This window comes from Manacus candei, unplaced genomic scaffold (genome assembly GCF_025592945.1).
Source record: "Manacus candei isolate 608988 ecotype Guabito, Panama unplaced genomic scaffold, ASM2559294v1 h1tg000035l, whole genome shotgun sequence".
NCBI lineage: Eukaryota > Metazoa > Chordata > Aves > Passeriformes > Pipridae > Manacus > Manacus candei.
The window spans coordinates 4,897,448-4,921,674 of NW_026138083.1; the positions used below are offsets into that span (position 1 = coordinate 4,897,448).

At 39.4% G+C, this 24,227-nt stretch overlaps 1 protein-coding gene across 6 annotated transcripts in view; it reads left to right on the forward strand.

Moving 5' to 3' along the window:
• Positions 1–24,227, forward strand: part of PLCB4 (phospholipase C beta 4) — a 187,628-nt gene that overhangs the window by 22,880 nt on the left and 140,521 nt on the right. Inside the window, exon 3 of one of the 6 annotated variants that reach the window (XM_051792777.1) lies at positions 1,849–1,985. The exons of the other annotated variants lie outside the window; for them this stretch is intronic. The gene's annotated coding sequence lies outside the window, so the exon portion shown is untranslated. The remainder of the gene's footprint in view (positions 1–1,848; positions 1,986–24,227) is intronic. 6 annotated transcript variants of the gene reach the window in all.

A 24,227-nucleotide genomic window follows, 5' to 3' on the forward strand; every position in this document is an offset into this window, starting at 1 on the left:
TTGTTCAGACTGCTGTTCTCAAAATAAAGAGGTTTTTAATCCCAGCTTTAGGCTGTGTCTCCACTGGGTATCTTGTTAATGTCCCTGATAAGCACAGCAATTAAGATATTTTGTGGGAGTATTTTCCAGCCGAGCTGAATTTTTCTCCGTGGCATCTATTTTGGCCAGGAATCCTACTGCTGTTCTCTTAACCAGGTCCATTGAATCCTGAAGCCTATCTGATTCTTTATACATGTTATCTCTATCTTCTGGAAATTGAGTTCTTTTAGGCCTGGAAAGTTATCTGCTGTTCATAAGCAACATGCATATCTTACTTAGGTGGAGTATACACTGAGTTTCCCTTCAGATGGCCAATGTTTTCTTTATAATAAAGTTCTCTTAGCACATTTCTAGGTCAGGAATGCTTAAAATATCTTCGATCATTAAAACTTGGAGTCAACAGTATAAAACAAAAATAGAGAGGCAAAAGAAAAATAAATGAGACTTACTGCATCCAGATGAAGTATTGTTTTCCAAATATTCCCTGCTGTTTGTGATCATGTAGTCTTTGTCTTCCTTTGGAAGACTGTTCTGCTTAATTACAGCAAAATGCACCCCTGGGTAGACCTTTGTGGTGAGAAAGGTGAGCATGGAGAGAGCAGAAAATGCACGTACTGGCATATACTGTCTCAGACTGAGAAAGGTTGTTGGTTCAGAGAGGGAGGCAGAGCTCTGGGAGCTCAAAAGCAAGTGATAACAAAAGCATACTGATAATTTCTGGCAGTTGTTACTGTCTCAGTTGTCAGGTTCTCTGTAGTTTCATGTACATTTAAACTGACACTTGTGAAAAAGTAAATAGAGGGTGGGAGCGAGGCTGGGGACTAATTTTTTGTCCCTGGATGCTTGTTCACACCAAAAGCCTGTGTGAGGAGTGAATCGGGTGACTGAGCTGGCTGAAAAGCAGACCTGATAAAGAACATTCTAAAAGGTTATTTCTAACCCTGGGGAGGAGAAGGCTCCGGGGAGACCTTGTTGCCACCCTGAGGTACTTAAGAGGGTCTTCCAAGGAAGATGGGGACAGACTTTTTAGTAGGATCTGTTGTGATAGGATGAGGGTTAATTGCTTTAAACTGATAGGGGAAATATTCAGGCTAGATATAAGGAAGACATTTTTTACAGTGAGGGTGGTGAAAAACTGGAACAGGCTTCCCAGAGAGGTGGTAATGCCCCATCCCTGTAAACATTCAGTGTCAGGATGGATGGGTCTCTTAGCAACTTGGTCTAGATGAAGGTATCCCTGCTCACTGGAGGTGTTGGACTAGATGACCTTTAAAGGTTCCTTCCAACAAAACTATAATTCTATGATTTTTCATCTGAATCAGTTTACCAGACTGCTGCCTCAAACTGGTTTGTGGCAGGTCTGTCTTGAACCATGCCAGAATCTTCAGACATTCTAATGCTAAAAAAGGGAGCAAACAAATCTTAGCTCCTGTATATTTTGGTTGTTTATGATAGGAACTTTCTTAGGAGCAGGAAGGTTGGATTTTTTTGTCTGCTTATTTCTTTAAATGCTTCTGGAACTGTCCCCTGAAAGACTGATCTGTCACTCCCCAAGAAGGAAAGACTCTTTGCTGTTTTTTGAAAAGGTTAAACTAAGATTTTCTTTTGCAAGAACTAAGCTATGGTGTTGTTTGATTCAAAATTTGCATTTCATCAATGCCTGAAGTTAAACCACCTTCTCTTAAAATGTGGAAAGGCCTGGTCTTGTATCCAAAGGTGCAGAAGAACTGGTGAGCAAATAGTGTATTGTTCAGCCTCAATAAAACCTGAAGAAAGTGAAGTTTTTGCAAACTATTTTGTTCTGTGCAGGTTCAGCTCACTGGAAACTGAGAGAGTAGAGTAGAAAGGAGTGGAGGAAACTATTCCCTTTTTAGTGTCTCAGCCTGGACAAGGAGGGCATGACTCGGTGCCAGAGCTGAAAGGCAGTGGTGGCAGAGGCAGAGATGGTGAGTGACATTCCCCTGTTCCCAAGGGATTCCTTTGCAGGCAACTCAGTGGGATTTTTCCCCCTGACTTCAGCTGAGGCCAAGCATGCAAAAAAGAGAAATGGAGAGTGAAAGAACGAGCAGGATGATCTGAAAGGTATGGGGAGAACTGCGAAATAAAGGAAGCAAGGTAGGAAAAGTGGGAAATGTAATAATAAAACTGTCAGATGCAGGAAATACTTCTGTGGTGGGGAAGAAAGCAAGAGGTTGTGTGCACAGCTGAGTTTGGACAAAATGTTTTACTCATTTCTGACTCCCTTCTCCTGTTGAAACTGTCTGCCAAGACCTACTAGTGATACACCAAGATTACTTGCCTTTTAGATAGTTTCTTTTAAACTGATGTGTCTTCATATCTCGCATGACTAATGCATTCATCTTAAACCCTTATTGTTTTCTGGTGAAGCCAAAAAGGAAAATTGCTGAATTATTGCCAAAAAATCCATTGTATTTGGAAAGGATTTTTTTTACCCTTCCAGTATTTTCAACTTTTCTAAACCCTAAAACTATGGAAAATTTCAGAGGGATGTTTTCTGTAACTACACTTGTGCTCTGGTTTAGAGGAGCAATGTTTGGTTGAGTGTGAAAAAAAAAAGAAAATAAATCTGCAAACAGATTCTAATCAAAGGAAAAACTTCACACTGTCCAGTGGCTTTCCTAGAACCTGCTTTTGTTCTCTTGTTCATATCTTATCTGCTGTAATTTTGTTACTCTTAAGATGAGTATTGCATTACAGAACAGGGAGTAGTGTGGGTGTGTGAGTTACAGAGTCTGCCCTACTGGCAACTCTTTACCTAAACAACCCTTTTTAATCACAGTACCTGTGAAAACCGGAATCTGAGAAGATGGCATGTGCTACTCCACATCAGAATGATTTCTTGGAGGCAGTGCAAATATCTGTGGCAAATCATATTTACATTCAGAACTCCATTTATAATTGTGGTTATTATTATTTCCTCTCTCTGTGTGTACATACTTCAGATCTACTAAGTGTAAATTTTCCGAACTCGACAGGTTGCATAAGCCAGAAAAGTAGGAAATAACTCCCAAAAGAGCTGCTGCCAGATCTTTGAAGCACGTATTGAGTTGTTTGATCTGAAACACAATGTGTAAGAGTTGCTTTGCCAAGTTTTGAAAGGTACAGTATGTGGAGTGACGAGGCTGCTGTCAAGTTATTTTCTGTAACCAAAGGGGAAAGACAGAGAAATGTGGAATGTTGTTTATTGCTTAACGACGACACGCATACCACTTTTCAGTTGTTTATATTTTAGCTGTTGTTTCTTCTTTCAAAACTAATAAGACTTGTTAAACATTAGGGTGAAAAGTAGCTAGTAAATCTACTTAGGTTTCATAACCGCAGTTTTCGCTCTTTGATCTGTGCCAGACTGAAAATTTGGATTGTAAACAAGATCATTATGAGATCTGTTGCAGTCTGGGTTAGCAGTTGGGAGGAGATCTCTGGAGCTACCAGAGCTACTGCAAGCATTTTCTGTGCTGATACAGAGACGACTTTTTCAAGACCTACAGAGCCCTTTTCTTGCGCAGTTGTACCTTTGGAAGACTTTGACCATTTAGATTTGTTTTGCTGGGAGTGTTTTTATAAATGACTTGATAATCAGGCTCTTCTCACAGAAAGGAGGCAGCACTTCACCTGCCCTGTTAAATGAGATGTAGGTGGTCAGATCTGTGTATCCAGCTCCTACCTGTGAACATTTGGACCTACAAACCTGTCGACAAGTCATCTGGGTTTATCTGCCCAAAACTAGTTGGCTTTTTTTTTCTGTGCAGGCCTTTATGACCTGCTTTTGTGTAAATGCATTTGTTTATAAGGTTCTGTAGTAAGCAACTAGCTAGATACTCTGAAAAAAAATCTAAAAATTAAGCTTCCATGTCTCTAAATTATTTCTTTTGGCCTTTTTCTGCATGGAGAAATCTGTTGCCTGGACTCTATGAATATGTATATTTTCTTTATAAATTGTACATAAGCACAATTGGTGGACTGGGAAGTTTACCCTTTTGAAATGTTAAGCAGTATGAGGCAGCTTTCAGGTGAATATTTTGGAGGAAATCAAAAGCTTTCCTCTATTCATCATTGATGTGTCAGCATGGAGTGTTTTCTATTTTCACCTACAACTTGGAAACAGATTTTTCATTATTAATACTTCTCTTTTCTATGTTAATCTATAGGTGCTGTGAAAGTACCCATATGGTAGGAAAACTTTTTTACTTTCACTTCGAAGTTCATTTCATTTTAGAATCCTAGGATCTTGGGAACCTTTGCAGGTTGGCAAGAGCATAAATGGGAATCAGACCCTCAGAACTTCAAAAATTATGACCAGAGCAGAGCCATTACAGGAAGTGCCTTTTAGATATGAGGTAATATCTTAAAAGCAACACTGTACAGAATAAATAAAACCAGAACATAAGGCTGTTTGACAGTTTATTGCTTATCTTTGCGCGTTATCTTTGCTGTGCCTTTTTTTTTCCTCTAAGAACTGTGTCCAGAACACAAGATTTGTTTCCCTATCTGAGTATCTTTGCTGGCACTTGATGTGACTTGATAAAAACAACGTCAATTTGAGTCAAGTGGTTAAATGTTAAAACAGTTAAATGTTAAAAATGTCCCACATGTGCTGGCTTCCTGCCGGGGGAAGGGGAACATCACCCAGAAACATTGCATTTAACCACTAATCAAACATTTATCATTGCTGAAAGAATGACCTGACAAGGATACAGTTGAACTGAATTTGTACAGGTTGTATTCCATGGAAGTGAAAGACTTTATTAATATTTGAAGAATGGCTTTAATTAGTCTGACTGTTGGTAGGTGTGTTCATTTTCTCAATGTACATCTGATATAGCATTTTTCGGCAACTTATAATTGGCAGTTTCCCATAGGAAATAATCATTATTGGTATTATAAAAGCACTTTGTATCTATCACATTTGGGAAATGAAAGTTTTGCAAAGGTCAGAATAAAGTGTGCCCCCAATTATGCTAATAACTCATACCACAAATGATCCACCAGAAGGTTTAATAGCTTGGTAGTCCTCTTTAGATTTTCTGAGAACAGGAAGAATTAATATTACATTTTGACACTTTACAGAAAGGTGAAAAAGGAAACCTTGCTTCTCTCTAGTTTTTGAAGTTTGTATCTGAATTTTCTAAGTGGCTTGAGGATCCTGACATGTTGGGTGGGTTTCTGCTGGGTTTTTTTAAGGAATTCTTTTTGAAAGCATTTTTTTTCTGTTTGCTTCACTACAGAGTTATCATCATTTTTTTTTTTTTTTTTTTTTTTTTAAGGAGCCCAGGCTTGCCAAAACAACATGTTTAGACATTTGAAGTTATCTGTATGTTTTATTTAGAATTTGACAGTATAGTCTAATAGACTCATTCTTTTGCTGAATTGAATATACTGAAGTAATTTAAAATAACAGTTTGGTAGAAAATATTAAAAGATATTAAAAAAACTCCTCCTCAATCGAAAATTTTAAAGCAAACTAAATCCAGAAGTTTTCCAAACATCACAACAAATCTTCAGGATGTAATTAGTTAGTAATTATTTGATACTGGCTTTTCTCACTTAAGTAACACGTCCACCAGACTATTCCCTTGGATCCAGGAGGTCTGTGTCGCTTGAAATGGCTCTTTCTTTTGGTAATTTTGAGGTTAAAACATCAGTAAAAGGCTGGATGGAGTAATTTACTCTTGAGAGTGATTATCCTGATCTACCCACAGTTACTGTGCCTCTCCTGAGTTGTCAAAGAACCCATTAGGAGGGCAGTCTGAAAGCTAACATTTGCAAATGTCTCCAAATTGAATTATAAATGTCTCTGGTAAACAAAATGTTTGCTGCACCCTGTCAGCTCCACTTAGAGGTCTGGCTGTATCGGGTACCTGCGTTTTGTAAGATACTTTGGAGAGATACAGAAGGCAATGAAATAATAGCTCCTATTTTTTTTTAAAGTGCAGACACATTATGTCTTACTTGCTCTGGTTATTACCCCTTTTTCAGTGAAGTGTTTTCTGTAAGCTTTACTTGTTTTCAGATGAGCCGTAAATGAGGAATATTGACAAATATGGAAATTGAACTAGAGGGTTGTCAGAAATTTGCCCACAGGTTTTATGAGCTGCGTTAGGAGAACCGCTGGCTCCTGCTCTGCTGCAGATATTGTGTTGCTCCTTGCAACCATCAGGGTTACAGCAAGGCTGCCTTCATAAAATATCTGTTACAGGGACATGCCCTTAGAACAATTTCTCACAAAGCAGTTCTAGCAAGGCCTTTCTCCTGAAAACATTTCTTTGTTAACTGTGTGCTGGTGCAGTTGACCACATGTGTAAATAAAGAGCAGGATGGGAGCAGGCTACTGGTAGACTTAAACTTGCATCTTGATTATGTCCTCCTGTAAATAGTTTTCTGTTTTGGCATATCTTTATTTTTTTCATTGTCAGGTTGGATACATGCTTAATAGCCTTTGTTTCTACGAGTGTTTTATACTCAAGTTCTCTCCACAGGTGAATTACTCTTCTTTTTTCAGCACAAACACCTCAGTTCACTGAGGGGACATTATTAGTCAGGCCAGTCCTGTTTTTACCTAAAAGATTATTTCTATGCAAATACATCTAATCTGACGAGGAAGGGATAAAGGCAGATTTGTCAAACTTACCTAAAAAAATATGTACACACGTGACTCAGTAAAGGCTTCTGTTTTCTGCAACCTGCCAACAGACTGCATTGTGCAGTCCCAAACAAGTTTTCCAGAGCAAATCCCAAGGTTTGAGTATGGGACACACAACAGAAGGTAAAGCTAGGGTCCAAAAGTAGGTTTATTTTGCATAAGTAATGAAATACATGGCAGTATTTACGATTAGTCAGGTGCACTCCTCTTACTTGGTATCATCTTATTAAACATTCAAAATGGTGTGGATTTTATTTCCTGGCTATGGGAACAATTAAATCCTCTGAAATTTTTCTGACTGTCCTAATTATTTTTTTTCCTGTGAAGCTTTGCTAATGCAGGTCTCATCACTGCTCACTCTGCCAGTGAGTCAGGTACGTCTCCTGATGGTACTTGTGCTTTTAGACCAATGGGGACAAAGTGATCCAGTTTTTCCTTCCTTCCAGGTACAATTATGGGTCTCAATATAATAAAAATAAAATGATTGAATATCTACAGAGGTTCATATGGCATATTTTCCATTTATTTTAAGTTTGGAAGCTAAAATATCTTAATTGACAATCCCATAAGGTTTATATTTTATGAGCTCTCTTTTCTCTCTGAGGTTCTCCATTTTCAGGGTATTGTTAATTCTGTAAATTTAGCTATCAGAATATTGTAATTTAAGGCCAAATCCTTCTCATAGTTGAAAGAAAAAAATCAGTGGTTTTATTGGAGTAGAATCAGATTTAAGGTGCAGAGCTTGAATTGTTTTTAATTATTCTAATCCCTGGACAGTTTTCCAGCCAGGACGTTTTACAGACATTAATAACTTTTTGTATCAGTTGACTCTCCCCTGATGTAAAAATATAAAGATCTCTAATTCATGATTTTGCTATATAGCTTACTAATATCAGAGGGATCAGTTTTTCTAGTTGCATTAATGGGCTTTAAGAGAGAAGCTTTATAGATTCTTGGTTTTGTGGAGTTTTTTAGTTCTTTGGGGGTTTTTTGACCCTTCTCTGTCACGTTTCGCTTCAATTTATTAATTCAGTTGTCAAAACTGTTGATATGTTCAGGCCTTTTCAGAAAGTCTTGCAGCTCCTGTGGCAGGTTGTGTAATCTGCCCAGCTTTTGATAACATTGGTGTTGTGGTGGTTGTTTTTGCAAGCAATACTTTACTTTGGTGCTTGAGTGTCTCATATATGTTGCAGTACGATTAAAACAAAGCTAGGAAACCAGAGTATTCTGGTGTGATGATGTGTCAGTGACAGTGATGATTTTGACTTGTTGACCAAAAAGTCAATTCTTTAAGCAGGCAAGAGCTGGAGTTCCCACTCTGGTTGTACTGAGTAGCTTCAAAAAGTGGCAAAACTTTATTTATTGATCAGCAAGCAAATATGAAAAGAAAAACTGTAGTAGAACATGGTCACGGGCAGAAGAGCAATGGGTCAAGGGTTTGTGTGACTCTAACATGCCAAATTAATATTTCCATTTCTTAGATGAAGAAAAGTGTCTCAGGATCCTATTTTGAGTTTAGTATGGTTGCAGCTAATCTTATTGTTTTCTCCAATTGGTTTGGGTGAGAAACAATATTATATTATAATCAGATTTTGCTAAAGAGAACTCTGAATTTGCTCTGTGACAGAAAACACTAAAAATTGAGGAAGCTGTGTTAGGTCCTTCTGTTAGGTGGAGAGGGAGATTTTGTTCCTCTCCATACATGTGCAGAAGGACAGAGAGAAATTCCTTCCCTATGGCTTCTCTAATGAGCTCTAATACAAAATCTGAGCAAGTTAAAAGTTTCCACATGCTGTTGAACTAGGCAAATATGTGGTCACTTCTTTTATACTCTCTTCTGCTGTTAGCAGGATCATATTTGGGGTAAAAAAACAAATAACATCTTTATTTGGTACTGTGGCAACAGATGAAATTCCTGATCTCCTTTTAACATGAATGGGAACGTTGCTCTTCTGGTTTGGGATGCCAAGAATTCACCAGCTGTGCCTACTGAGCTGCAGAAAATAAAACTAATGAAAAGCTCATTCTAGGGTACCATTAGGCTGGTGCTACTGGAACTGGTTCTTGGCCTTGTTGTGGATAACGTGCTTTTCATCCCGAGTGGATTCTTCTCTCTTGTTTTTACTGCCCACGTGCAAACCCACTGCCGCTGCGTGAAAGTTGTTCAGCCCCTTTGCAGGGGGCTGTGTTTTCCCACAGTGTGTTTCAAGTGGATGAATTTGCTTTCTGAATGATGAGAAATGTTACAGGCAGGTCCCAGGGGTTCAGTGAATTAAAGCATTGCTGCAGAATTGCTGAAGAACAGGGTAGGTAAACATTTTTTGGAGTCGACGGGGTGGATGTGTTGGACCACAGTAGTCGCTGTTCAGAGCTAAATTAAAGGTCAGCAAAACACAGAATTCCCTCAAAAGTCCAAAGCATCACAAGTGTTTGAATTTGGTTTTGCTTCTGAAGATGTTCCACGCCCAGAAAAGCAGCAACGAAACAGGGTTTGCCGTGCCAGCTAAATGGTGTAAAAGGGAAACCTGAGTATCTGATGCCCCTTTATTTTTATTTTTGTGCTTATATTATAACCACACAAGTGGTTATAATGTACAGTCTAACCGTGGCATGTACCATTTTGTACAGAGGAGGAGAAGATCACTTTTAATTATTATTTTTTTTCTGCTAACGATTCGTCTATCTTAAAAATAACTCAAACCAGAACACATCAGACAAACCCAAAACTGAGAGCTTTTAATCTGAGTTGATAGTCTCAAGTCCAGTTTCTGTTTGGCAGGTAGGTCCATATATATATATATATGTTTATATATTTATGAGTATGACAGGTAAGGGCTGAAAATTACACTTGAGCATCTTCATTGATAGGAGGAATAAATGATGATCTGCAAAGACACTCTATGTATATCATGTGAAGAGAGCTATTATATGAGGAAAACATAAGTATTGGTTCTCTTTTGTCTGTGCACAATTCCTGCAGGCTTTGGGTGATGATAATAAGAACTTGGGGAACCAGAAGGCATCGTGTAGAATACTTGAAAGCAAAAATACATGGAAATTTCAAATATATTTGAGAAGAATAACAGTGATGCCCTGTGGGACAAAAGGACCTTTTTTAGAGTATTAAGAGAGTCTGACAGATGCAAACACCACGTGGAGAATGTCACCTGTTTCTTCCTTCCTCAGTTTCCTCTTCCTTCTCCAGCAGCACCAAAGAATAGGATGTGCTCTTTTCACAGAGCCTCCTTAGTGTGAGGTGGAAGGATATTTAGTAATCAAAGAGGAAAAGCTGAAAAGTTTTATTTCAAATAATCTTTGGCTAATATGCAAGAAAATACGTAGTGCAAGCTTAGCTAACAGAAGGAGCTGGAGTTGATCAGTTATTAACATAAGGGGAGTTTGACTAAGTGACTGATTGTTTCCAGAGTAGTTCAGTAGCTCCAAGGTATGATTTCTAAAAAGCTTATTTTGGCATCACTCAAAGTTCCCCCTCATAATGCAGGAGAAGACAAAAGCCTCTTGGAGGCTGGCCATAAGCTTTGTTATACACGTTTAGTTTAGAAAGGAAAGTAAATTTGTGTGACACTATAAAAATCAACTTTGTGTCCTGTGAGCAATTCCCTATTTGGTGTGTATGGAAAATTCTCAGTCAGTGGCAGGTAAGGTCAACATGAACACAGGCCAGTTCCTAAATAATTTAATATTGATATGGTGTTTAGTTCTGTACTAAAAAATAAACAGGGACATTCCTTTTTTTGTTTACATAGAGATTTAGAAATAGTTATATTGCCCTTCATTCTTCTAGGTTTTATTAGGAAAGACATTGGAGACAAATAGAACAGTGACAAAGCTAATAATAGGTCTTTTATGGAATGGGACTTATTTTGCCAAACTAGAGCATTTTTACATCCTTGTGCTTTTAAGTTGATTCTTTTGTGAAAGGCGAAAAAGGGCAATACAGGGATTTTTATTTAGATTTTATTTCGGCTGTGCTGATTCAGAGCTGCTTGTTGTTTTCTTGGAGCTCCATGCGTAGTTTTTATTGTATTTTTATATCACTTTTTTTTTTTGTGGGGGAGTTGAAATAAGCTCCTGCCTCTGCTTTGTTTTAGTCATGAAGCATCTCTTGAGATGTTCTGTCCAGCTTGCATATTTACTTTCTTGGTGGTTGTGCTGGAATATGTGTGTTTACCTGCAGTTGAAGTTCTCAGGTATGAAAATGGACTTGGGTTTCCTACAGATCACTAAACAGACTTTGGGAGCCTCGGGAGCTAGGAACGAGGCACACTTGTGCATGTTACTTTATCCTACAGAGTTTGCTTCATATCCTCACTTAGATGATGCTCACATTGCCATGTATGAGGTGTTTCATACACAAGTATTTGCCTAAGTAATCTTTAAGACAAAGTACTTTCCAAGTGCAGGATGGCAGCTCTTAATCTTCAAAGTCCCTGCAGTGCTTCTGGCACAATAGGAACACGGAGCTGGGTATGAATTATTGAATGTCAGCAATTAGGACTGTTATTAAAATAGGAAGCCACTCTGTATTTTCTGCTTGTTGTCTCTGTTCTGGCTGTTCTTCCCATAAGTGGTGTGAGTGGCTGACAACTGAAAGCTAAATATCTCTTCCTTCCCTTTGGTCTACTGGTTTGTCTCAGTGATGGCATCCCACAAATGACAACTGCCACAGGTGGGAATAGTCTGCAGCAATGCTCTGGTGCTCCTACCACCAAACCCTCTGGCCCTGCTGAAGCGGGAACGGCGAAATATTCGGTTTTTGTGGGTGCAGTGGGGAAATGCCTCTGTGCTGTGGGCAGGCATGGAAGGGCCATTCTCAAAGAGTGTTTTTTGGGGCAGTTCTGGGCAGTGACAGGTATTAAAGCAGTGCTGTCTCTGGATTGCTGCTGCTGCCTCTCCGCAGGAGAGGGAGAAAACAGTGGATGATCATGATCCGGCCTGTTTGAGACTTGGTGTTCAGTGGTCATTCTCTATCCCCCAACAGATACCTGACAGCTTCCCTAAATTTGTATGGATTTTGCCCGTAGTGCAAAGGCATAAGCACCGCTACATCCATCCCCAGCCCCTGAAGCTGTTTGGAAATCCCAGCAGTTGGCAGCTCGATCTCCACTGCAGTGAGGTTCTGGTTTTCCTCCCTCTCATCCTCTGATGAAGGAGGGATTCACCTTTTCAAATATAGAGCAATAACCTTCTTCTCCCTCCTCCACTTCTCTCAATTATCAGGTGTGCACTATATCTAATTTTAAATTAACTTGTCACCCTACATCCCATCTGTAGGGGTTTACAATTTTAAACCAGTTGCCTTTGAGGTGACTTTATATACTGTTCCATTAACATATACATATCAATTCTAGGGCACTTACAGGCTACAGAATAAAATCCCCTCTTGAGCAACACGTCTTCAGGGAAAAGAAGTAGTTTGGATTTGATTTGCTGTGGAATGAGAGCTGTGATGTGTCAAAACCTAACATTGAGTGGGGCTGTTGAATGACTTAAATGGTTGTTTTAATACAAGGCATTTTAGGGCAGTTTTAGTCTAGATACTAAGTATAAGATGAACTTTTTCTTATCTTGGTGGTGTTCCATTATCCGTGGATATTTTAATACAATGTAGGAGAGAGTGAAACTACACTTGCCTGAATATGTGAATATGTGCATGAGCACCCAAGGTACTGACTTACTGAAAGCATTTTTATGGTAATTTTAAATAAAGAATTACGAAACTAAAATTGTGGGAGCTTAGATTGTGTATGAGACTGTTAAATCCCTAGATTTATTGCTGTTAGTGACATGATACAAAGGGAGACACTGCAGGAAGGGCAATATTCCCATTCAGTTTGTGGTCCAGAGGCTGCAGTCACCTGGGGCAAGAAGGAACTTTCCATGGCTGGCAAGAGCACTGTTTAATTTTATGATGTAATCCATAGTTCTTTATATGCTGAGGAAAACAGCATCAGTATTGTGAAACAGAAAAGTCATTTTCCTTTGGAGAAGAGATTTTTCTTTCCCTCTCATGCTGCTGGAGCTGTGTCCCTGCCAGCAAAGATGAAGTGATTTGGATTTCCAGAGGTTATGACATAACTGATGGTTTCTTTTAAAGCAAAGGAAAGCCTCCCTTGCACTTCTGTGACAGAAGAACTGAGACATGAATAAACCGAGTATCAAAAATCAGCCCATCCCTGTTAGCCTGCAGGCAGCTAACGTTGGCTGGCTCCCTGTTAAAGAAGAGGCAAGTTAGTGCTGAAGGGTCACTTGGAAACAGCAACCTGGGAGTCATGAACTGCAACAAAGGCAAGGAGAAGGTGCTTGTGAGGGAAGGCAGGGAAGAGATGAAAGAGTTTGCCAGAGCTGTGGTGTAGAGGCAGGGGAGTATGTTGCCAAATACCTGGATATTTGGGTAGCAAGAAGACTGGGGATTATTTACCCCAAAATAGCAATAAGGAGATGTGGATTCAGGATTGCAGATAAGCCACTAATTTGAACATATTTTTCAGGAATTTATTAGATAATTTTCAGGAATTTGTTATGCAGGCCTTGTTTTCAAAGACAGATACACACAAATGCCATATCTTGTGATCAAAGGGAGTCAAAGTGCAGTGAAATGTCAGGTTGTTGTCTCCAAAGAAAGCATTCCCTCTAAAGAGAGAATGTGCCTCTAACTGAGGACTGGAAGGCAGACAGACCCTGCAATGTGCCCAGAGGCAAACTTTGCAGGATGAACTCCGGGGAGGCTCTTTAGTTCAGTGACAGTGCAATGTTTTCCCCAGCTGTGCTGTGATAGCTGCAGCATAGATCTGGTTTTATTTTGGGGAGGGGTAAAAAGACAACGAGGTGGAAGCAGAAAGAGACATAATGCTGGCAGAGGAAAAAAAGCCAAGCCATTTTAGAACTCAATCTTTTTTTCTCTTTTCTCCCTTTTTTATTTTTTCAAATTTCAAGATATAAATCAAAATATCTTTTCAATCCAGCAGCTCTGCATAGTTGCCTGTGGAAGGGCAGATGAGTGAGGATCCAGTCAAACTTTGGGTCGTGGGTCAGCTCCCCTCCTTGCTGCTTCCTACCTGGCTGCTGAGCTGCAGTCACTATGTCTAAAAATCCTTTCTCATGCTGTTTCTTTGCTTGTGGCTTAAGGAGAGTGAAATCTCTAACTGTACAAATGTGCTGCAGATTAATGCTGTGTGCACAGTAAAGGCTAGTCAGTGAGAGAGAAGCCTCACAGTCATGGTATTTACTTATTTTTAAGTAAATGCATCTATTGGACTGACATTCACCTCTGTGCTGTGTGTATACAACCAAAAATGCCAGCTCTTCCAAGACACAAGTGTCTGTAATGCTTTAACTAATAAAAAAACCCCAAACCAACAAAAGGTTCCAGTGCAGATGTTGCTGCAACTTTATTTTTTTATCCCTAATGTCACTCTATCTCATACAAACTTTCTTTAACAATGAAACGCATAGAAAAAAAAAGGTTCTAAAAAGTAAATACCCTCCCTTGCGTTAGTTTCCTGCCTCCTTGCCCGAAGTTTGATTCTAGAAGACAGATGGAAAAAAAATACAAAAAATTATTATTATATTTATCTGTGTCTTCTCTCTTTATATCTTACCTGCAAATAGCACCTATCCACATGGGTATATAAAATGTATAACTGTGAATAACATTTATATTCAAAAATATTTACAAAATAAAAATATAAATAAATTATCTGTGCGTGAAGAGATTTTAACAAGAAATATTACAAATGGGGGTTTATGTGTAGTTATGTCCTTGCTTATATAGAACTCTAGATAAGCAAGCACATAACTTGAATACAGGAAAACCCATATTTAGGCAGGAGGGAACAAAAAAAAAAAACAAACCAAAAAATCCAAACAGAAAACAAGTAGTTGTTCCATTTTAGAACAAAAGCAGTCTGAGGAGAATGTAATGCAAATCATTCCAATATTTATTTTTAGTAGTTTCAAGATCGGGTTCTCCATGGGTGCTCAAGGGCTAGGATGAGCTTTCGCTTGTGGTGGCTTTTGCATCCAGCCCCTCTGGGACCGGGCAGGACTTTGCCTGTCCCAGCCTGGGAGGGGCTGCTGGAAGAGGACCCTGAGCAGTTTTGCTTCCATTGAAAGCTCTCGGGCACATGAAAACTGTACTTGAGGGAAAACTTACTGGCATCGGCTTTTTTTCTATGGAACACTTCGATTCTTTGGGAATTGTCACATGACGTTGGAAAAGTGGCCTGGACAGAACGCTCTGTGTGGTTTCCATTTGCAGCCTCACTGGCTGGTGGGACACGACCTAGTGGTGGTTTTCCTCAGCTTCTGGAAGACTGCAGAACCTAGAAAGCCAGGAATGTTTCAGACCCGGCTGCTCAAACCTTTTATTTCCCCTCAGTGTAATGTTTTGCCAGTTATAAGTCACCTTCCAACTGGCAGATTTCAGCTTTGCCCTTTATATTTATCAGAAAGCGACCACAAAATAAACAGTGGTATTTTTTTTCTTTCTTCCCCCAGTTTGCTTTGTGCATTAGACAGTGCTCTGTAAATTACAGTTCCACTTTTTCTCTTGAATAGTCACTCAGGCGTGTTCCCATTTCACTGGTGCTGGAGTTCTGTTTAAAGGTTACTCGGTCCTAGGAGAGCGAAGTATGTTTAAAAGAAAAAAAAAAAAAAAGAAAAATGAAACAACAAAATTAAGTGGATTGTTGGGGGAGAGCACAGTAAAAAGAAGTTTCTTGGATTTGTTTTGTTACTGTACTTGCTTTCAGATTGGTAATATTCTTGTTTCTGATGTTGTGTCCATGTCACTCACAGCTTCACGAAAAACAAGTAGTAATGAAAGCAACATTTACTTTATGCTGTGTCTAAATGTAGGAAAATTACTGGAATAGCAGCTTGGATGGAAGTTGAAGACTCCAGTTATTGAGGGGGGAGGTTAATTAAATTGGCTCTTAGAAACACTGTGTTCTGCTGCCTTAGTGTGGTGCATTTTTGTGTGTCCTATTTTGAGAGCCTGCTGCTTTTATTTTATTTCTTCATGTTCTTCGCCTTCCTCTTCTACTGGGGTACAAAAATGAGAAAACAGTTGAACTTCACCAATTTTTTCCGTGGATACCTTTTTGGCAGCAAATGGACAACAAAAGGCTGGGATGGAGACGTGTTGCCTGGGGGAAATGCAAGACATTTTATTTATAGAGGTGGGTTTCCCCAGGTACCAGAAGATTCCTTGGGAGGTGGTGAAGGAGTGCAAGGAGCTGGGACTGCTGTGCATTCTGCACGGATCAAACGTGTTCCCCCTCTTGGTCCCAACCTAAAATTTCGAAGTTGTTCCTGCATTCCAGTCGGGCTCTGCCTTAAGTCAAACTCAGACACATCTGTATTTGTAAGCAGTGAGTTTTTCTGTTTATAAGCATAGCTGAAACCTGTAGAAAGAGGAGAAAATAGATATAGGAGGAATATTCCAGCACAGGAAGACGTTTAGAGGTGTTGCAGCTACGGAACTACTCACTCCTGGTGCTGCCATCCAGCTCCCTGTAAGGAATACTTTTGATTTTTCACTGTTCCAGTGATATAGAGCAGGATTTAAAGGATAGTTTTTTTGTTCATGACCTGTAATATTTTTTTTTGCTATAAAACCGAAGATTAATCTTGTTTTATTATGTTTTTTCTTCCCATATTAGTAGTTTAAATTTTGGAAAGTTGGGAGGGCATGGAAGTTTGCCAGTGTTAATGAGATACAGTTTTCTATTTTAGTTTGGGAACTTAGCAAAAAGCAATTCATGGAAAAATTGTGTTTTATAAGTATGAATAGTGACTGTTCTGCGTTATTTAGATTCTATTTCGTACTGTGCAGCTCAAGTGAAGACTCAGATAACAGAAGTATCAGTAGATTTATGGAAGGGAAAATGCTTCTTTTAAACATATAAATGTGTATAAAAAAATGAAAATACAGGTTTCCGAGACATGCTTAATATGTATTGGACAACCAGATAAGTTTAACATTATATTTATTTGTTTGCTTTAATTGGGTTTGTGCAAGATTTCTTTGTACTAAACTGTTTCTCTTAGAAATATCAGTTCTTTTCATCCCTCCCGAGTAAAAATAAAAAAAAATTACCTTTCTTTCTGATAACATGCCAATCAGTGATTATCTTTTTATTTGTTAAATGTAGTAATACACACATGAAGCACCTCTGCTGTCAATTTAGGGTTTAAAAGAGAACAGATCTCAAGGTTTATGACAGGTATATGCAGCTGTGCAGTTTCTCTTCTTGTAAACTCTGATTGTGCTGCAGCACGAATGCTTTATGAATATTTATTAGGGCATTGTTCAAGCTTGCCCAGCCATATTCCCACACTTTGTTTATTTGGAGGCTATAGGAAAAGAGGACAAAAAGATCTTTTCTCAGTACATTTCCATGTTATTAGTGGAGTTACTTCAAGTCAAGCTGATGAATGTTTAGTTTCCAGCTCTTCGAGAGAAGGGTTGTTTTTCCCTAGATAAGTGTTCACAGTAGTTTATTGTTTTTAAAAATAAATAAATATTAATTAATCTCACTAACAGCAAAACCTAAAGTGTTTTATTTCCCTCAGAGGTTTTAAAATAGGCCTTTAAATGCATTTTATTCAATGGATGATTTTACAGGGAGGGAATTTGATTTGTTGGATGTCATGCAGTGTTATTTGTGGGACTGTTTTCATTAATGGCAGTGTGAATTACTCCTTTCCTGAATTTATTTCTGTGTTTGCTTTTGCTGGATCAGAATTTAATAGGCTCAGTGTGTGGAAAACTGTTGTCAGTCTCACTTTTGTGGCTTCCATGGGCTTTGTTAAGGAGCCTGTGCTCATGGAAATAGAGATAAACCTTCTGTTAGTCAACAGGGAACATTTGGGAAAAGGAGGAGTATGCAACAATTTTCATCTGTTCTTGTTACTCTGAGCTAAAAAAAATGTAGAATAGCTTTGATAAAGCTCTTAACTTGTGCTGCAGACTATACTTTTTAGATTCCTTTTGTTTTCTGTTGCAGGTGTGATCTTATCCCACTCTGTCCTTTATTGTAGGTTTGACTTTCCTGCCCTTTTCCATAGGGCAGGCTATTCAGTTGTCTTCTTTGGAATGCCCTTGCTGATAGGAACATGTCTCAGGGATATTTTTTGTGAACTCCCTGGGACATGAGCATCCAAAGTCTGTCCCTCTTCCCTTGCCTTCACTCCACTAGGTGCAGGTGTTTTGCTTTTTAATGTAAAGTTAAATATGTGATGGATTATTTTTCTTTACCCTTCCCTCATCCTGGAGCGAAGGGACGGTTTGGTTTTGTGTTCTGGTTTTCTTTTGTTTTTTTAAACTTTGATTCTTATAATTCAAATTCCACCTCGTATTTTAAAAATAATGCTACCTGAATATGGAAAATTAGTGACAATGTGATAGCATAGTTTATATCAGTAAGAAATAGGAAAGGGATGTGTTTGTTGGTGAAACTGTAATTGCTGTCATCTTCCTCAGCAATGGCAACAACCACTGAAGAACTGGCTCAGTCTTTGCTGGGAAGCTCAGGCAAATTCCAACAAAAGGCTTTTCCAGAGCCAGAGAGTGTTTTTTCTGTGGTTCCAGTCATTCAGCTGTTCCATCTCGGGGTTAAACTCGGTTCAGTCACCACTGAGGAAGTTGATTGAGAACTGTTTCACCTTTGTATTCCTCTGTACGAAAGGGAGGCGTTAGAAGAGAGCTGTACATCTGAAGTTTTGGAGGACATGGTAAGCAAAGCCATCTTGTTCTGTTCCTTCACTTCAAATAGTACCTTTTGTTTTAGTGAAACCAGCTACATCCAAAGTGTAGACTAGAATATCTGCTGCAAATGCAGATCTGCTCAAACCAGCAGTTCCTGCTGCCTCCCCCAAAATGGAGATGAAAAACCAGATGCTCTATTTCTCATTCAATTCTGCACTTTGCCTTGGTGGTTTTTTATTTATTTTATTTTTGTTATTATTATTTTTAAGAAAAGGGCCTCATTTTGCATGGCTGACTATTAACACAGTTATGAAGATCAGCCTTTCCCAGGTTCTGCTCATGCACTCCGATATATGGGATGTATTTATGTGTCTGTGCAAAGCCCAGGCAAACTTGCTTTTGGATAATCCAACTGTCCTTGCTGTCAGGACAGCAGCTGTGCAATAGGACCAGCAGAAGGCATTTTTTGAATACTTTCCTGGAGAGCCTCAATCTTGTGAAAAGGAAGGTTCCTTCAGCTGTTCTGTGCATGTTTAGTGGCAGGAACACTTGAGGAAATACTGTGTGGCCTGCCAGGTAGTGGCATGAGAACATTGTACTGTTCTCTTATTTATTTCTAATATAGTTGCAAGTCCATGGATGCTCACACTGGGCTGCTGCCATGTAATTTCTTACACCTAAACTGCTTAACAGCCTTTTTAGGGTCCAATCACGTAGCTTGATGTAACGCAGAATTACAGCCTCTTTGGTTTAAAGTCATAATAATAATAAACTATTTGCATAATGAGGAATATTTTCTTTAATAGCTGTACTTTTTCCTCCCCTTAATAAACAAAAATGTTAGCCCACATCTCCAGATGCCACTAACTTCAATAAAATTCCTAGCTTTCATCAGACGTGCATCCATTCCTTCCCTTTTTCATACTTATCAGGGAAGATATTTATTCCAACTGTGCTCTCATATAATTACATTTTCCTGGTATTCACTGGGTAACAACAGCTGCCAATGTTCTGATCACTTATAGTCATAAAATGTTCCACATGAGTTAATTTGTGTAGTTAACTTAGGCGATGATTTTGAAGTAGTTCTCAGACCTTATACTGTTCGCTGGTTTTGTTTACGTTTGACTTTAGAAATCATCTTTTCATCTCTACTTTTGGTTGAATTGAAGAATTCCTCATCAAGGGAACATAATAATAAGTGCTTAAAAAGAGCCCTAATCCTCTGCTCTCCTGAGCCTTCAGTATTTCTCTACCCACATTTTCTAACTGAGTATTTCGAAGAGAGCTGTGGCTGATACTAAGCTTTTTGTGATGAGTGACATTCTCAAGTGCTCATTGCTGCACTGATTGTATTTTGTAGTGTATTTGCCTTCCGGTGAAATGCAGTATTTCTAATGATTTTATAATTTGTTACTTTGGGGAAATGAGGTGAATTTTTGATAGAACAAGTTAATTAACACGCATGAAAAGGAAAGCTTCACAACATTTTTCTTTGGGTGCAGGGGAAGTTCAGAAGTTATTTCATTTCATACAGTGAAATGCACACCACGCAGTGCAGGCTTCTAGATGTTGTTAAGATTCCTTTCCGTTAAAGTAGCATATTTTAAACTGAGATTTCTAAGATTTTAAACCCCAAAGCAACCCTAAAGCACCAGGAGCTGCGAGAGAGAAAATGTTTGCAGGAGAAGGTATAAAACTAAAAGTTAGTGGGTGGGTGGGTGAGTTAAGGAGAAATAAAATACTAAGGTGCCCTATAGAAGAAAGGGCACATAAATGGCAATATTTACATGCACAGAGAAGTGTAGAGACAGTACTAGGAGATAATGTTGTCTGCTCTACAGGTAGGATTTGTCTTGCCTAGATTGGCTGCCTAGAGCTGGGCATGCATTTATGCTGTTGTTTTGGCTCCTAAAGCCATGGGAGGGAATAAGGAGTCTCTGGGGGAATGATTCATCTGCCTTGTTTTGGACAAATATCCTAGGATGGTATGACTTGTCCTCTGGAGGTGTGTAACCTTTTGCCTTGATTAGAGGGAGCTAGACAAGAAAACTGAGCTTGGGCACAGGTCGGGAAGAGAGATTGGAGCTGCGTTAAAGTCATGTTCAAGCCTCTCATTTTCTCTGTGAAGCTAATTCTGCAGTTGAGGTGATTTGTATTTCTTCATTTTTACAGTTGCCACATGTGCTGTGGTGCAGGGTTTACACAGAATCGTTTTTCCTGTGTGTTATTGTTTTAGTTCAAGGAGTTGCTTTTTCAATTCTGGGGCGTGCTAAAAAAATTACTTATGTTGAAGTGTTGCAGTGTATAATCTGTTACTGGATTTTGTCCAGCATTATATAAATTAACACTCACTGGTTTATATAATTAACAAAGGGAAATAGTAGGTAGTTATTTTAATCCTAGAATAGCTGTAAAAGACTCTATTTGTTTTTTTTTTTTCCAGACAAGCAGATAAAACCTTAACTGCAAACCATACTAACATCAGCTTTGTTCCCTAATGACAGTGTCTGCAAAAGCATCCATTTGGTCTTTATCCTCACACATCAAAATATCATCTGAAACACTTGCCTATGGCCTACATGGGTATTGTAACAATAAAGGGGGGAGAGATCTCTGTCGTGTTCACAATGGATTAAGAATTTGATCTCACTTTTTTTTGATGAGAAAGGTTGTGATTACTCAGATGGAACAGAAAGTCATTCTAAAGGTTACAGAACAAGAACCAACTTTCAGCAATGACACAATAGTCTCTTTGGCCTTTATATAGTTTGTAATTATGCACTGCTTATTGACCTTTCCAGATTAAATTTTATTTTAAGTCTCAAAAATTAATACCTTCTTCTTTTTATTATCCAAAACTCTCATAAATGGAAGACAGCACAAATGTTATGCCTCTCACACAGTTTGCTGCTGCTGAAGGAAGTTTTCCTTTCCTTCCATCCTGCTGTTTCTCCAGGCAGCTGTCAAGTTTATTGTGGTGGCCCTGCTGGAGCCTTTCAACCTCAGGTGGCTGAGGGGGGACATCAGTTCTGCTCCACTCTCTGAGTGCTGGTCTGTGTTCAGGCTACACAGCCCCTTCATTTCTATCCCATCTTACCCCCCTGTGGCCAGCCCTGCCTCATGCCTCCTTTTTAGGGTGCCACATTAGAAGGGGAGCAGGAAAAGCTGTGTTCGTTCAGCCCATCCTCCCACCTGGCACCGCTGTGAGGAGCCTGCTCCATCTCCTCCATAACACCACCACAGGTACTGCTGGAGCAGCTCTTGGGTGTCTCCCCAAAACCACCCTTCCTCCAAGGCAAACAGGCTCTGCTCCTGCACTCTCTGCCCACGGGCTTGTCCCTGGCAGTCCTGTGGCCTCTGCTGGCCTTGCTGCAGTTTCTTCCTTGTGTGCTCTTCCAGATGTGGCGTGACAAGTGCCGAGCAGGAGGAGACAGTCACCTCCCTTGCCCTTTCAGCTGTGCTCAGGCTGCTGTGGATGCTCTCTCCTGCCAGAACACGCTGCTGGCTCGTGCTCAGCTCCCTGTTTGCTGCCAGGACCCTCGATCTTCTCTGCAGAACTGCTGAGCCCAACCAGTGGTTGTTTACCCACCTAGTTGCCCGCCTCTCCAGACTGTAACATCCCGGCTGGGATACCAGGAGTAGGCCAACCTGTTCATTAGCTCATAGATTTTCATTTGTTTGGGCTTTTTTCGTCTTGGCATTAAATCTGTGCAAGCCTTCTTGTCTGACAGTGAAACCCCTTTCTTGCTTATTCATCACTGCATTTTAAATGACTGAAGTAAACCCCAGTTACAGGTGGTTTGCTGATATTTGTGCAGCCTCCTGACTCCCATGAGAACATGGCACAAGTATGTCCTTTCCGTGCCTATATCCACAACCTGCTGCAGAAACAGGATTTTATCTCGCTCCTCTGACAAGGGCACATCAAAACTTTGCTTCTCAGCCAGAAGATTAGTCTCAGTATATGTTGATCATCACATTCCTGTGCAAGAGCAAAGTGAAATCAATGAGAATCCATATAAATTTTGGTGATTCTGACTGGTTTCTTAAAAGCAATTTTAAAACTAACTACTTTTTCTTTCTTTTGTATTCGAGATTTGAAGTGGAAGAGCAGTTATTTGCATATTGAGAGGGTGCAGCATTTAACTATAAATGGAAAGGAATGAATTGCTGATGATCACAGCTAGCATTTTTAGTTGTATTTTTGTGTGGAAGGCAGACTGCACTCATAACAAAAAAGCTGAACTGAAAGTACTTTGCTTTCTTCTGAAATATAATGCTGAATAATAAGATCAGCTTTTTTTTTGTCTAACTTTCTCATTTGGTTTTCTGCAACTTGAGAAACGCTATCAGAACTGGGAGAATTTATTAAATAGAGCTTTCTGCACCGAGGTTTTTAGTGCAGGGCTGAACATCCATACTGGCATAATCTGGAAGGGAATATCTAGATGAGACTGTAAAATGGCATGATTGCAGTAGCTCAGCATAAAGCCATTGTTTTGTGAAATCAGAATAAGTAAGGGCTGTATTGTTTTCATGTGATAATATAGTCCCAAAGGTTGATTAGAGTTACTGTGGGAGCAGCCCATCTATTACCAGAAGCCCTTTTTGGAGGGGAAAGATGGCAATCCCAAAAGAAAAGTGCTTGTAATGCAACCACCTGTGCCTCCTGCACAAAGCTGAATTCTCGTAGCTGCTAGCCCCTTTCACTGAGAGGCTAAAGCATTTTGAGTCCTCTTCTTGTACTTACAGGTATTTATCCACTCTATTTTCCAGGCGAGGGCTTTTCAGAAGCACTGAAAGTTTTTAAAGATTTTGTCCAGTGCTTAATAGAGGAATATTCCTGTTAGATTTAGTGCAGCATTTAGATAAGGATACTTTACCTGGGTGGGAAAGTCAAATAGGTTCCTTTGTCACAGAGCCTGAGATAATTTAAATAATTTGCACAACCTTTTTTATGTTTGTATGCAATGGCCCCACGGGTTTTACATACGTAACACAGTTGGCTTTATTTAATAGGAGTGCCTAAGGGTTACCAGTTACAGGGATGTATGTTATGGATGGTAGTTAAGATAGTGCCTTACAGCTGAGGAAGCTGAAGTCCTTTGTGAGCAATAATTAATTAAACCTCACAACAGTCCCATGGGGTGGCATTATCCCCTGTTTTACAGACAGTGGAACACAAAGGCTAAGTGTGCTGCTCAAGGGTAGGTAGCCAGACTTTGTCAGATCAGAGATTAAACCCCAGACCTCCTTTTTATAGGGAGGGCCATGTTCTAATCTACTTTGTGTTTCCAGTGCTTTGAAATTTGCTGATACTCATTCTGTAAGGCAACTTTTTCATCTCATTTGATCTTTACTGAATGAGATGATCCTTGGGAAAAACAGGGCGTTCCATCGATTTGCTCATACTGGAAGTCTCCAAAAGGGATTAGGTAATAAATTCTGTCCCTTTAGTATTGTCTAGGCTAACTCAAAGTGTAAGCACATACTTTTCTGTCAGATCACAGTATTTTATGCTATGGCTTTGCCTGTAGATAGTAAGAACAAGATTATAGTGCCATGTTTTTTTCTTAGCATAGCCAGTATGGACAGGGTGGGAGTGGGTGTTTTGATGCTCCTATAAAGACAGCATTAATGGGGGAAGATGGGAAGAGAAGGAGCTTCGGGCGGTTCAGGTAAGTGTCATTTTAAGAAATGTCGCTACTTAAAACTGCTGCTCGTGGTTATATAAAGAGTTCCTCCTGTTGGAGGTTGAATTTTGTCAAAGACTTTATCTCTGTTTTGGCA